The sequence below is a fragment of the Eumetopias jubatus genome, unplaced genomic scaffold (assembly GCF_037043125.1).
Source record: "Eumetopias jubatus isolate StellerSeaLion01/CBP00866 unplaced genomic scaffold, mEumJub1_p1.0 scaffold_8, whole genome shotgun sequence".
NCBI lineage: Eukaryota > Metazoa > Chordata > Mammalia > Carnivora > Otariidae > Eumetopias > Eumetopias jubatus.
This window is the reverse complement of record NW_028274814.1, coordinates 16719981-16734763: the sequence shown is the minus strand read 5'-3', so window position 1 is coordinate 16734763 and position 14783 is coordinate 16719981. Positions and strand designations below refer to the sequence as shown.

Sequence of the window (14783 nt, the reverse complement as noted above, 5' to 3'; positions counted from 1 at the left end):
CTCTCGGTACAGCTTTGGAGGACCAGGGTGAAAATGGTGGCCTCCCAATCTCCGCCCGGAGGAGCTGAGACCTCGGGGCCCTGCTCCTCAGTGTGCCCCCTGAGAAAAGCAGTCACTCCTGTCCTCTGTGCTCACCCGGCCTGTGACCGAGCGTTTCTATGTCTGGCACCCGACCCCGTGCGGAGTCCCCAAACCCAGCAGATCCCTGCGGTGTGCTCCCGCACCGCTCCTCCCGGGGGAGGGAGGGGAGTCTCCCCAGCTCTGCCGCTTGTTGGGTCCCTGCTGGAGGAGCAGTAGTCCGACTGGGCTGCGGATCACAGTTTATGGCCACCCCGAGCTGAGAGCCCGCACCTCGGCTCCGTCTCTGCAGCCGGCTTCCCCGCTCCGATACCTGGGAGCTCTGCTACACTCAGGCACTCCCGGTCTTTCTGTGACCCCGAGGGTCCTGAGACCACACTGTCCCGCGAGGGTTCCACCCCCCGCTTAGCCACTGGAGCGACGTCCTTCAGCAGAGCCGGCTTCTCAAAGTTCCGATTTTGTGCTCCGCGGCTCTATCACTTGCCAGAAGCGGCCGATGGAGGCCCCCTCCCCCGCCGTCTATCCTCCCGAATATCGCCTCGGATTCACTTCTCCGCACGTCCTACCTTCCAGAAAGTGGTTGCTTTTCTGTTCAGAGTGTCGTTACTCTTCTTATCTTCGATCTCCTGTTGAGTTCGTAGGTGTTCAGAATGGTGTGATCCCTATTCAGCTGAATTCCTGAGACCACACGAAATCTACTCCTCCGCCATCTTGCTCCGCCCCCCATTTCCAAAGATTTTAAATGCTTTTGTTTAAATACAGTTTTCACCAGTTTCACCGGGAAATGGGCGGCATAGCTCCTCATGCTATCATTTGGAAGTTTTTTACTGGATTTCCTTTTATCTGCTTGTATGGTAGTCACCTCTATCACCTTCATTCTGTCAAGATAGAACAGTTGTTTTGTACTCTTTCTCCTTTGAGAGACAACTAAGGAATTGAGTGAACTTGCTTTACCTTACATCCCCAGCTTTCTAACAGATTCCCCCAAAATAATGATTTTGTAAGTTGTCTGGATTTTTTACGTTGTTAGGTTGGGGGTGATATGTTCTTTACTTTAAACATCCTAAGTTGTAATTTCTTTTTATTTTTTATAGTAAGTAGCATTTGTTTAACTCTCCTACTTTGTAGATGGTAAAACTACAATGTATGCAGTTTAGGAGGCCGTATGAGAGAAAATGACAAAATTGTCCTAAGCTTTCTATATCTAAACAGTATTACTGAGTGTACAAATATGCCCAGACCTTATTAAAGTAAGCTATGATTTTTACTGTCCTTTGAATTTCTAGTCTATGCAGAAATAGATTATTAATTCAATTGTTTATTTTGCAAACATTTCTATATATGATGCTCTGTGCTGCAGTTATCAGGGAGTAAATCTTGAGTCTTATCTTTCAAAAGATATTAGTCTACTAGAAGAAACACATGTAGACAGAAAACTAAAGAAAGACTCAACAGCCTGCTCGCCCACCCTGCAGTCCCATCCCTGCATGGTCCACCCCCACTGCCCATGCAGAACCAGCTTCATGAGTTGCCTGGGCCACAGGTGAGTGGCAAATGGGCTTTGGTGAGCCCAAGGAGGGACAGGCCTACCCTGGTCCCCACACATCTGTGTGTCTGTCCCTAGCATTCTGCAAGGCTAGAAAAGGAGGAAAATCCTGTCCAGAATCCGTACAGGACAAGAAAAGAAGGGGAAATCTCAACATGGAAAAACTTTACAGTGAAAATGAAGGTAAAGCTGGAAATTGAGGGAAAACCAGAAGATGGAAGTAGAGCCTAAAGATAAAGGAAAATCAGATGAGGAAGAAAAGCTGGAAGTAGAGGGGAAGCCAGGCCTAAAGGGAAAGGTCCAGAATGAGGGACAGCCAGAAGATGAGGGAGAGCAAGAAAGCAAGGCAAGTCTGAAAATGAGGGGAAAAAAAGAAAAAAAACACACACAGGGAGGGCAAGCTAGACTCCCTGGCAAAGACTGAGAGTGAGCTGCAGGCTGCCAAAAAGTACCCACCTGAAGATTATATACTCAGGAAAAGAAAAAGAAAAACGGACAGGGGGACAAAGGATTCCCCCAAGGCCTATCAGGAGGACTTACAGGAAAGGAACTTGGGCAATAAGATGAAGACAGAATGTGGAGATATGTCAAGGGCTCAGGAAGAGCTAAGGAAAAACAGAAAATGGGTGGTTTTCATTGGATGCAAAGATATGTACAAGATCCATTTGCGCCAAGGAGGCAACAAGATGTCAGAGGAATGAGAGGCAGAGGTAGGGGCCAAAGGGGCTTACACGATATCCCGTATCTTTAACGACTTGAGCCTTCAATCCTAATTTCTCTAAAGAGAGTATTTCTGACTCTGCTTTCCCTGGCAGGCATTTGCCAGGCTATGTGCTTTAATCTTAAGCTGATACTTTGCTTTAGGTGTCACTTTTGTTGCCAGCAGCCTTTGGATTGAACTACAGTGTTCTCTATCTTTCAGTAGAGGATTTTCACCCATGTGCCTGGAAGAGATGTTCATGGTACACTGTAAAATAACAATAAAGAAAAACAGTTTTCAGAACCACAGAAAAGAAAGAAAGAAGGAAGGAAGGAAGGGAGACAGACTCAATAAAGGGATACCATAAGCTCAGTCCGAAGAATGAATGAGAGTTTTTAAGGCAAGAAATACTGGGAATGTCCAGTGAGATAAAAGCCAGAACAAAAGCACAGAAATAGTGAAGCCCTGGATAATTTCTAGAAGAGTTTAATGAGTGTGAGACAGATACAAGATATGGAGGCAGGAAATAAGACCAGAAATGTTAAGTCAAGGCAAATGAATAAAGGACACTGTGTCTTGAAAACGAGTTTGGAGTCTAGTAGCTTGGCCAGAAAAGCCATGGTGGGTATTTTAGCAAGAAGTAGCATGACCACTTATGTTTTAGTTATTATTTTAAGAAAATAACTGGTTTCAGTGTGATAGATGGTTTTGGATAAGGAATAGCTGGTGGTAGTGATACCAAGGTAAAGGCTATTACATGGACAGTTATTTGGATTTGTAACTAAAAATATGGTTATGGGGACAGATTTTGAGACCCAATTTTATGGTATAATTGGCAATTTCTTTACCAGTAGACTGCAGTAGGATAGGGATAGGTTTTGAGCTTGAGAACCGAAGTAGATATTGGTATAATTAAAATCAAGATGCAAGATAAAGAAACTGATCTGGGAAGAAAAATAATGAGTCTAGATTTAAACATCTTAAATTTGAATGAACCCTGACATCCCAGTGAAGGTTCTAATAAACAGTGGGTACAGGTGCCTGGGTGGCTCAGTCAGTTAAGCATCTGACTCTTGGTTTCAGCTCAGGTCATGATCTCCAGTTGTGAGATGGAGCCCGGCACAGGGCTCTGCACTGGGCATGGAGCCTGCTTAAAATTGTTTCTCTCCCACTTCCTCTCCCCCCTCTCTTGCCCTCTCTAAAATAAAAATAAAATAAAATAAAACAAAATAAATAAAATAAAATAAAATAAAAAATAAAATAAAATAAAAATAAAAATAAAATAAACAGGTAATACAGGCCTGAAGATAAAAACTTACATCAGCTTATATCACAAGAAAATTGACATCCTGATTTTCCGAACAAATTATTCTAATTTCTTTTTAAAAATTCAGATACTTGGCCATAGAAACATTTTTACTAGGTATGTCTCCTCTAGCAAAGAAAACAAACAAGAAAAAAAAATCAAGCTATTGGGACTATACAAAAATAAAATCTTTGCACAGCAAAGGAAACCATCAACAAAACAAAAAGGCAATTTACTGAATGACGTATCTGACAAGGGGTTAATATCCAAAATATATAAAGAACTTATATAACTCAACACCCAAAAAACAATCTGGTTAAAAATTGGGCAGAGGACATGACCATTCAGGTCCTCAATGTCAAGTCATGACATTTTTTCAAAGACACACAGATAGCCAACAGACACAGGAGAAGATGCTCAACATCACTAATCATTAGGGAAATACATATTAAAACAACAACGAGGTATCACTTTATACCTGTCAGAATGGCTAAAATCAAAAACACAAGAAATAACAAATGTTGGAAAGGATGTAGAGAAAAAGGAACCCTCGTGTACTATTGGTGGGAATGCAGCCACTAGGGAAAATAGCATGGAGTTTCCTCAAAAAATTAAAAATAGAATGGCCATAGGATTCAGTAATTCCACTACTGGGTATTCACCCAAAGAATATGGAAACACTAATTCTAAAAGATACATGCACCCCTATGTTTACTGCAGGGTTATTTACAATAGCCAAATTATGGAAGCAACACAGTGTCCATCCATAGATAAACAAAGAAAATGTATACACACACACACACACACACACACACACACAGTGTGCATCCATAAAGAAAATGTGACGTGTGTGTGTATACACACACACACACACACACACACACACACAGACTACTCAGCCATAAAAAGGAATGAAATCTTGCCATTCTCAACAACACGGATGGACCTAGAGAGTATAATTCTAAGTCAGTCAGAGAAAGACAAATACCATATGATTTCACTCATATGTGGAATTTAAGAAACAAAACAAAGCCAAAAAGACAAAAAAACAGACTCTTAAATACAGAATTGGTGGTTATGAGGGGGGAGGTGGGTGGGGATGGGTGAAATATATAAAGGGAATTAAGAGTAGTACACTTATGGGACACATGGGTGGCTCAGTCAGTTGTGCATCTGCCTTCCACTCGGGTCATGATCCCGAGATCCTGGGATCGAGTCCCGCATGGGGTTCCTTGCTCAGCAGGGAGCTTGCCTCTCCCTTTGCCTGCTGCTCCCCCTGCTTTTGCTCTCTCTCTCTCTCTGACAAATAATAAAATCTTTACCAAAAGAGTATACTTATGTTGATGAGCACTGATAAATGCATAGAATTGTTGAATCATATTGTACATTTGAAGCCAATATAACACTGGATGTTAATTATACGTGAGTAAAAATAAGAATGCAGATAGTAATAGCTACCTCATAGAGTTTTGATGGGTGATTAAATAGGATACAAATCGCCTCAATAAATGACAGCTATGTTGTTATCCATTTTTGAAGTCATTTGGATTAACAGAAATGAATTCAATAATCCAGAGAGAGTATATAATGTATTTGAGGTTAAGTCTAAAGACGTGCTTCAAGGTATGTTTTTGTGGGTTAACAAAATACTTCAACTTTAGGTCAAGTTTGAGGTAGCAAAGCAGGAAAATATCTAAAATAAAAATATCTAAATAAAGTCTCAGATCTGTGTGACTTTGCACTTTTCAAAGTGCCCTCTCACATATCATCTGATCAAATTCACAGCCATTCTTTGAAGCAGATATTATCACCCCGATTTTATAAGGCTTGTGACTTGTCCGTCCATGGTCAGTCACAAAGTATGTATACTTATGGAACTGTTCTTGCATATCTAGCTTCTGACTCTCAGTCTGTGTAGCTCTGCCCTATCAAATCTGCCACTTGGAGGCTCAACATTCATCCTTCTTTCTGGAATTTACCTTGGACTTCAATAAAATAGCCCTATGAAATACTGCATTTGGAAGGAGTTCTGATATACAATTTTTGACCGTGAAAGCACTTACAGTGGTTTATCATGCCCATTAGAAAAACATTTCCAAGGAGATAAATGTTCAAAACCTGCAAAGTTTTGAGTATACAATTCAACTAAATAATCTGGAGATACAGCTGATACTGACTTTTTTGAGTTGGTGTTAAAACTGTGATGCTGTTATGACATTAAACCAACCAATTTTAAAAGGTTACTGTTATTTCTAAAACCTGAGCACATGATCGGTGCTGTCTTGAATAATAGTGACGCTCAGGGAAAAAAATGGCACATCCATCTTATTAGTTCTAGGCCAATTTGAAAAATAAAGTAAAATGAAGCCAAAAAAAAATTATGCCTTACATTTTTTTTTTTTACCCTTTTATCACCTGAACACTAAAATTTTTTCTTGGGTTTAAAAGATAAGTATTCTCTTGGGGCACCTGGGTGGCTCAGTCGGTTAAGCATCTGCCTTCGGCTCAAGTCATGACCCCAGGGTCCTGGGATTGAGCCCCACATCGGGTTCCTTGCTCAGCAGGGAGCCTGCTTCTCCCTCTGCCTGCAGCTCCTCCTGCTTGTGTGCGCTCTCTCTGACAAAATAATAAAATCTTGAAAAAAATAAAAAAAATAAAAGATAAGTATTCTCCTATGAAGAAAGTTGAAGCATAATAACAGTATTTTGTTACCAAGGCCATGATACAATATTTCTTGAAAAACCTATTCCTCTAGTGGCAGTATTACTCAGTCATGTGCACAGTTTCACCATCTGTAAAATGGAGTTTATTTTTTCACATGAGTTAATAGTGGCATCTGACAGTTTCCTGTCTTTTAGGAACCTCAAAACATTCCCAAAGTGCCACTTTTTCTATCATAAGAAAAATTTCTTCTCAAGTTAGTTTGTATTTCACTCTCATCTTCCATGAGATGATATCCTATGACACAGGATGATGGAAACTTAATTCTGCTCAAGCACATAACTGCTCCAGTCCATGGAAAATAACAGCAATAAGATGTGGAATTCATCTAAAAGGTGTTATTACACATTAAAGATGCAGTTTATGCTGGACATCTGCAGCATATCATTGTAATTAATCAAGAGTGGGTAAATGCAAAAATATTAAGAGGATAAGCATGTTCTGTCTCTTCCATTTTTCCCTCCACTTAAATAGAAAACAGCCTGGAAGAATGAGTAAGTTATGAAAAGGTTTATATGAAGGAAAATGTTGAATCTTCAGAGTTCTTATATATAAATAGCTCTCAAGAGAATTGATTCTAGGTAAAACCTTTAGTGATAGGTCCAAAATGGAGGGGAAAAAATGACGGAAAGAAGAAACAGAATAAGAGAATGGAAGAGAGAGGCACTTCAGGGAAGTCTCAGATCACCAGCCATCCTTTGAAGAAAGTTAAATGATCAAAAATAATTCTAATATTCTTTGTCTACCCGGTCCTGGGAAAAACTATTACAGATGTAAAGAGATCCAGGGAGAACAATCCAATGTAAGTCCCAATATTATGTGTATTTTATAAAAATATATGTGGACCCCCCCCAAGTATAACTGTACTGGTAGAATTTCAGATGCTCTGGTATCTGCATGGAAAAATGATTTAAATCGTTAAACAACTATGGGGCTCCTATCATATTACCAGCACTGTTCTCAATACTGGGAATATAGAGATGAGTCATATGTGGTCCCTGCCCTCGATAACCTAAGAATCCAGGCAGTATGTAAAAGCATACCAACCAACAAACAATTGAAAACTATAACAAACTATTACAATAGTGATCTGAACAAATTATCATCAGGACACAGATTAATAAGTGCTTACCTCTTTAGCCTAGAAGGAGCAGAAATGCAGAATAATAAGCAGCCTCTCAGAGGAAGTGGCCCTTGAGCTGGCATTTGACAGATGAACAGTTTTCTCCAGGTAGGCCTGGGAAAGAGGTCCTTCATAAGCTCTGGATGTTCTTTGAAACGCTTAATGTCACATCGAACATGTTTAAAATGTATCCATATCAGATATTAAAGTGTACTTTATAATTTATACACAATCATAAGAGTTGGACTGCATTTGCCAAGATACTGTAATGCTACAATTTGTAGACCATGGATTAAATGTTTATTAATTCAGTTCTGTGACTTTTTTTCTTATATTTAACACAATACATTGTCCCTTTTATCCAAAATTTTCTTAGACTCTTGGAAAACTCCTAATCTCCAAGCACCATTCCTATGTTACATGATGAAAAATAATGACTAGAGCGAATGCCTACCAGCCACAGGGTTTGGCTGGAAAAGAGGCTCTGGGAAAATGTCTATTTGAGTCAGAAAAAAAAAAAAACAAACTTTTTTTTTTTTTTTAAGAGACGGGGTGGGGGACAGGGGCAGAGGGAATGGGAGAGAGAGAGTGTTAAGCAGGCTCCAAGCCCATCACAAAGCCCCAGGCTGGGGCTCGATCTCACAACCCCAAGATCATAACCTGAGCCAAAATCAAGAGTCAGATGCTTAACCCACTGAGCCACACAGATGCCCCTAGTCAGAAAAATCTCTTAAGATCACTGATTAACTCTTTGTAGAGAAACTCATTATCATATTTGCATAAGACATTCTCTTTCCTGTAGTCAGAAGTCATCAGCAAAATGACTGAGAGAGGATCCACTCTGAGAATTTATTTCCTTCCTGTGATCCCATGATCCATGATCATAGAGGAGTCCCTTAGTCTTCAGCCTTTGTTTCTCTATTCATAAAATAGGGATAATACTACAATCCTATAAATGTGAAGTATCTAAAGTTTCATAAGGAAGACTCTAGAGATGTAAGGCAGTATAGCAGCCACCATAACCCAGGGCTTTTTATCTAGCACTTTCCTTTGAACCCAGGAATGGCAAAAGTTCTTAAAATTACCTTCACTAGAAAAATGATATGTAATAAGACGATAAGGACTCCTCCCTTTAAGAAATCACTGAAAGAATTTATTTTTAAATAGAAAACACTTGGGAAATGTAGATTTTCTTTGTGAATTATCCCATGTAAAATCATATTGAGTGATGTATGGACGCTCCTGACTTCGAACACTATGGGGTGGGGGTGGGGGGGGGCAGGGACTTCTTTTTTACATTCGGAGTAGGTTTTTGAAATGCATTGCTGCTTTACAGAGTTGAGGGTGTCAGGAAAGCGAGCCTGCCAGTGCAGAGAAGCGGGAGGTGCTCGGGGAACCTCCCGGCTCAATGGGTGCCCTCAACTCACCTGGGGCTGCAGCTGCTGGAAGGGGCTGCAGCTGCTGGAAGGGCTTCTCCCCTGCAAATTATGTGTACAACAACTCACAGAAGCTGGGAAAGCCACCTCCCCAGGCAACTCTTGTGCCGGGCACCCAGAGCAAGAGACGGCAAGATCCTCCAATTTGCCACCTCCTGGCAGATTCAGGAGAGGGGATCGTCTCTTGGTGTGGTCTAGGCCCGGATGATGGTTGAGAGGGGCAGGCCATCCCACGAAGTCACCTGCACGAAGTACTGGGTGGCCTCCACGCCCTTGCAGAAGGCAGGGCTGCCAGAGCAGTCGCACCAGAGCGGGAGAGGTGGTATCAGTCACCTGTTGTCATGGCCACAGGGAGCCCCGTGCCCCCTGGTCCCAGGAGCCTGATCCGTGGCTTGCTCCGGCCGGAGTCCCTACCTAGCCGGTCCCCTCAGCGCCACTACTCCACACCAGCCGGCATCTGCGTCCAGACAGCAGTTAAGTATGCACCACAATGCATAACCTTTGTTCAAGCCTTGAGAAATTGGGTTGGGGCTTTCCATGTAAATAGTGACAGCAGTAGGGTCTGAGGAATTTGGCATAGGGAAAGATGGCTAATGTTATTAATGTGGTGAATAAATATTTAAAAACAGGATAAGCGGAAATTTTAAAATGTGTAAGCTAAATATTTTACAACTGAAGTATCTTGTCTAATTGACATATACATAACCAGCAATGTTTGCTGCATGTTGCAGCTCCTACATACTTCCACTCTAAAAATCCCACTGAAATTGAAAAACAGTTTTTGTTCTTTCCAGTTATGATGTTACTGTTGTTAGGTTAAGGGGTTACAAATTATGCGCTTCACACACCAAAAAGGGTTAAAAGATAGTAAGGCTCTCTCACATCTCTGTCTCCTAACAGGCAAGTCACCCCCTCTCCCATCTTCACCTCCCATCCACTCCCCCCCCCCGCAACACACACACACACACACACACACACACACACACACACACAAGTAACCACCATTATTGATACCAACATTAAACACTTCGGTTGAATAATTAGAACCTGAACAGTTAGTCACCTGCAGGAGAAAACTGATGAACTTTTTGTTAATTCAGAGAAATTAATTAGAGAAGCAGTCCCTAGAGAAGTGTGGGAGGAAAGGGATGTAGGAACAAGTCAAAGGACCATATCTTCGGGATGTGAGGGCGATCTGGCTGCGACATCTGTCACCCCATTGATCGCCAGGGTTGATTCGGCCGATCTGGCTGCCTAGGCGGGTGTCCCCTTCCTCCCTCACCGCTCTATGTGCGTCCCTCCCGAAGCTGCGCGCTCGGTCGAAGAGGGCGACCTTCCCCGATAGAGGAGAGGACCGTTCTTCGGTCAAGGGTATACGAGTAGCTGCGCTCCCTGCTAGAACCTCCAAACAAGCTCTCAAGGACCATATCTTCGTTAAAACCATCACCTTTAACAAATTCTTCTCTAAGAAGAAATTATGACAGTTAACATTGTGTGTGCCTGCCGCTGTCATTTTTATTTTTACAAGGAAAATCCAAAGCACCCTGAAATTTGATGGAATTGGATTTATGCACGATGTAAAACTTTCTCACAAGAAGTAATGTCAGAATTCTGTCACCACCTTTTTTATTTTGTAGAGGAGGAAGCAGTAGCTCTTTGACATATAGGTCTTCCAAAGTTTTTATTCCTTTCTTTCCAATAAATGAATATTTTGAAATAGTTATATAACTTTGGTCACCTCAATAAACTAGTAATCAATATAATTTATTCTGATAATTATAAAAATGTATTTGTTGGATGAAATTAACAATTATATCAAGAAAGATTCAATGTGGGCGCCTGGGTGGCTCAGTTGGTTAAGCGACTGCCTTCGGCTCAGGTCATGATCCTGGAGTCCCGGGATCGAGTCCCGCATCGGGCTCCCTGCTCAGCAGGGAGTCTGCTTCTCCCTCTGATCCTCTTCCCTCTCGTGCTCTCTATCTCTCATTCTCTCTCTCTCAAATAAATAAATAAAATCTTTAAAAAAAAAAAAAAGAAAGATTCAATGTTAATACATCAATGTTAAAAATAATTTTCAGGTTTCTTTGGGATAAAGTAAAAATAAATTGCAATGCTCTTCGGTTATTAGAAAGACGTATTTATATTATTTAATTGACAGTCATTCTTCTTTCCAAAACCAGCGTTTGTTATTCCACTCAGAGACCATTTATTATTTATATCTGCCCCAGCACCTACCACATAGCCTAGCACATAGTAGGTGCCAAATGAGTATTTGCTGACTGAGACCAATTATATATCACAAAATTATTTTGTATTTGACATTTAATATCATCCAGTACCGCAAGGGGTTTTATTAACACGGAGATAACACTTGTTTATTGTATGAAATTAATCCAAAATGGAAAATGTTATAGTGATTTTTTGTCTCATTCTATTAAATAAGTAATGCAATTAGAAAATTACAAAAACAAGCAATTAATACCATTGTCAGAATGAGTCCATTCCATCGAGCACTGTATGTTTCTTAGTTTGTTGGAGATTTTTTTCCCCCAGAAAATTGGGGAGTGGATGAATCATAGCCAAACTGCAACATATTTCCTCAAACTTTTCTTGTGCTTTCTCTTAGCAAAACTTTTTATTTTTCCCCCATATTACTGCATCTGGACTTTATCACCCACAATCACACTGCCATGATTACTAAAACTGCCTATCTTGTTTTTACTACAATCCATATCCTACCCTGTCTTTAATATCCAGCTGAAGTCCTCCCTCCTCCAGGAAGCCTTCCCTCCAACACTCAGCCTGCAGCAAACTCTTTCCTCTGAACTTTCAGAGTAGTGATGACACTCACCACACATTTAACATTCTTTGTATGTTGACATTGTTGTCTAAGTTTTCTGCGCACACATTTAACCATTCTGGTAGGATTGATTTTAGAGTAGAAATAGCCACAGATGTGTGTCAGTTCAACCTTATTTTGTATGAAAATAGAAACTGAGGCCCACCCAGAGGGATTAAGCAAATGGCCCAAATTCACAGCTTTACAGTAGCAGGAATGAAAAGGTATCTTGTTCACCATTGCTTCTGCTTCATTACTGCCTATCTATCAAGTATGGGTCTTTGCATATCTTCATGTCTGCATGCTAAGCATGGTGCTTTGTATGTATTACATTTTGGGTGTTTTGTTGTGGTTTTGTTGTAAGTGTTATATAAAATATACATCCCACTATTGATTTTAAAAATATTTGCTCAATGATTTGATAGATGTTTGTGTTAATGTGCTTTCCTATGGTGAACACAGTTGTTTTTCAAGGCTCTTTGGGTATATGAATAGATCCATTCATATATTTTGCCAGTCTTACCTCAACTGATACATTTTACAAAACAAGTTCTATGCCAAAACAAATAGAAAAGGGGGCAAGAAGCTTAGAAAATTGAGATAATTTACAATTTTTTATAAGAGATAAAGGCACAATATATATACCCCATGCCATCCCTCTCTACCACCCCCAGCAAAAGAACTGGAGATACACACACTCACACTCTGCTTAAAACTGTGGCACAGATAAATGCGTACAAAAGAACCTAGAGTATATGGGGAGCAGGAAGGAGAGAGAAGGGTTACCGGCAAAGAAGAGTTCACTGCTCTACAATAAAGTTATTTATTTGAATCTGTATGCAAAAAAAAATGTGTTTCCTTTTAAATATTCACAAGATGTTCAGACAGTTTGAGCCAAAAAGGGAGACCTTTAACAGATGCTGGGCTAGAACCGGGACCTCTACCCTCACACCTGCCCTTCATTCTCCATTAGTTGCAAGTCCTTTCAGTAATCATAACTGAGGAGAGTACCAAATTCCCACTGTTTGCCACTACCTTTAGTGAAAGTCAAACTTCATTAAGTCTAGACACTTTGCAGTTCCCTCCGGATGAGGCATTTTTTTTTTTTTTTCCTACAAGTCTTTACCTGAGGTCTTTGGCAAAGGTTGCATCGGAGAGTCAGGAACTCAAGCAGATGCTGAGGTTGGATCTTAACCCCATAGCTACCAATGAAAGGCTTGAGGCATCTGTCATCACCTGGGTGGGGGATGGGAGGGTGTGCAGAGTAGATGGTATAAGTTTGACAAAATGTTAAAACTTGTTAAAGTTGTTAGAGGGATGCCAGACTTTGACTATGTGGTCCACTTTCTCTCCACTGGCCTCACCTGTGCCCCATGCTCACTCATCATCATCTGTGGAGCTCTCACACCACCTGACCTCAAGGTGTTACCTCCAGCCTCAGAGTTTGTCTCCTTTCACGTAGGGATTGGGTAGAAACTTCTCACTGAGGTTTCTCATTTCTTTTTCCATTCATTGTGCACAAGAAAGTAGTTGAAACTGCTTCCATACTAGTAGAATATCTACCTTAAAGACCAGGAATTAATGGAGAAAGCCTTTTTGGATACTGATTCTTTCACACTCAACCCCTAAAGCAGCCCTGGTTTCCAGGTTAGGTTTTGATTGAATCAATGTAGTTATGACTTGTCTGTCCTTTCTTAGAGTAATGCTCATAAGTCCTTGAGCTGGTCCTACTATCCAGGTTACATAGTAATAGTAATAAAGATAACAATCATAGGGCGCCTGGGTGGCTCAGATGGTTAAGCGTCTGCCTTCGGCTCAGGTCATGATCCCAGGGTCCTGGGATCGAGTCCCGCATCAGGCTCCCTGCTCCTTGGGAGCCTGCTTCTCCCTCAGCCTCTCTCTCTCTCTCTCTCTCTCTCTCTCTCTGTCTGTCTCTCATGAATAAATAAATAAAATCTTTAAAAAAAAGATAACAATCATAGTAATTAATATTTTTTAAAGACTTTCTTAATGCTAGATACTAAGCACATTTTTTACATGTATTAATTCATTTACCCCTGTATTGGGGTCCTCCAGGTATATATCTCCTGGTTCTGTTTCATAGTATGTATATTATGAGAAATTAGATCATGTGATTATGGAGGCAGAGAAGTCCTATGATTTGCTATCTGCAAGCTAGAGACCTGGGGAAATCTGTGATGTAATTCAGTTTCAGTCCACAGGCCTGAGATACAGGGAAACTGGTGGTGTAAATTCCAGTCTGAGGGGAGGAAAAGATGAGATGTCATGTCTCGGCTAAAGCACTGAGGCAGGAAAAAAGGGACAAATCCTTCCTTCTTCTGCCTTTCATTCTCCTCAGGCCCTCAGTGGATTGGATGATGCCCACACACCAAGTCCACCAATTCCAGTGTGAATCTCACCCAGAAATATCCTCACAGGCACACCAAGAAATAAATAATGTTTAATCTTGGCACCCTATGGCAGAATTCAAACTCAGTCTGTCTCTAGAAAATGCAGCCTGAGCTGTGAGGCTTAGCTGCCTCCTACAGTGTGCATTCCATTGTAATACTAACAATAATAAATGGCAACACAGGTTACCCATTGATTAGACACATGCTTTAAGTTAATTTTAAATGAGTTTGATTTCTGCACCGAAGTACCTCATTTACACTCTTTCCTCTGGTTCCTCTGAATAGGAGCACCTTCATGAGGTTGGCTACCTGGAGCTGGAAGAATGGTCAGTAGCTATGGAGCATTAGGGTTTTTTGTTGTTGTTGTTAAATCTCGGGCATTTATCTATTAACAGCCTCTTGAGATATTTGAATGTTTATAGAATAGTATTACAATCTGAGTCTACTCCAAAGTATAACTGAAGGTTCAAGTGATTTCTTTCTTCCTCAGCCTTATACTATAGAAGGGAATCCACTCTTTACCTGCAAATAGAAAACCTGAAATTTAATTATAGGAAAGGAGAACATAAAAATGCAAACTTGTTTTTTTTCTCCCCTTGAACCTCATCTTCGTCCTTTAGTAT

At 40.8% G+C, this 14783-nt stretch overlaps 1 pseudogene; it reads left to right on the top strand.

Moving 5' to 3' along the window:
• The first annotated feature begins 1713 nt into the window (after positions 1–1713).
• LOC114217255 (transcription elongation factor A protein-like 3) lies at positions 1714–2375 on the top strand (annotated as a pseudogene).
• Positions 2376–14783: the final 12408 nt, after the last annotated feature.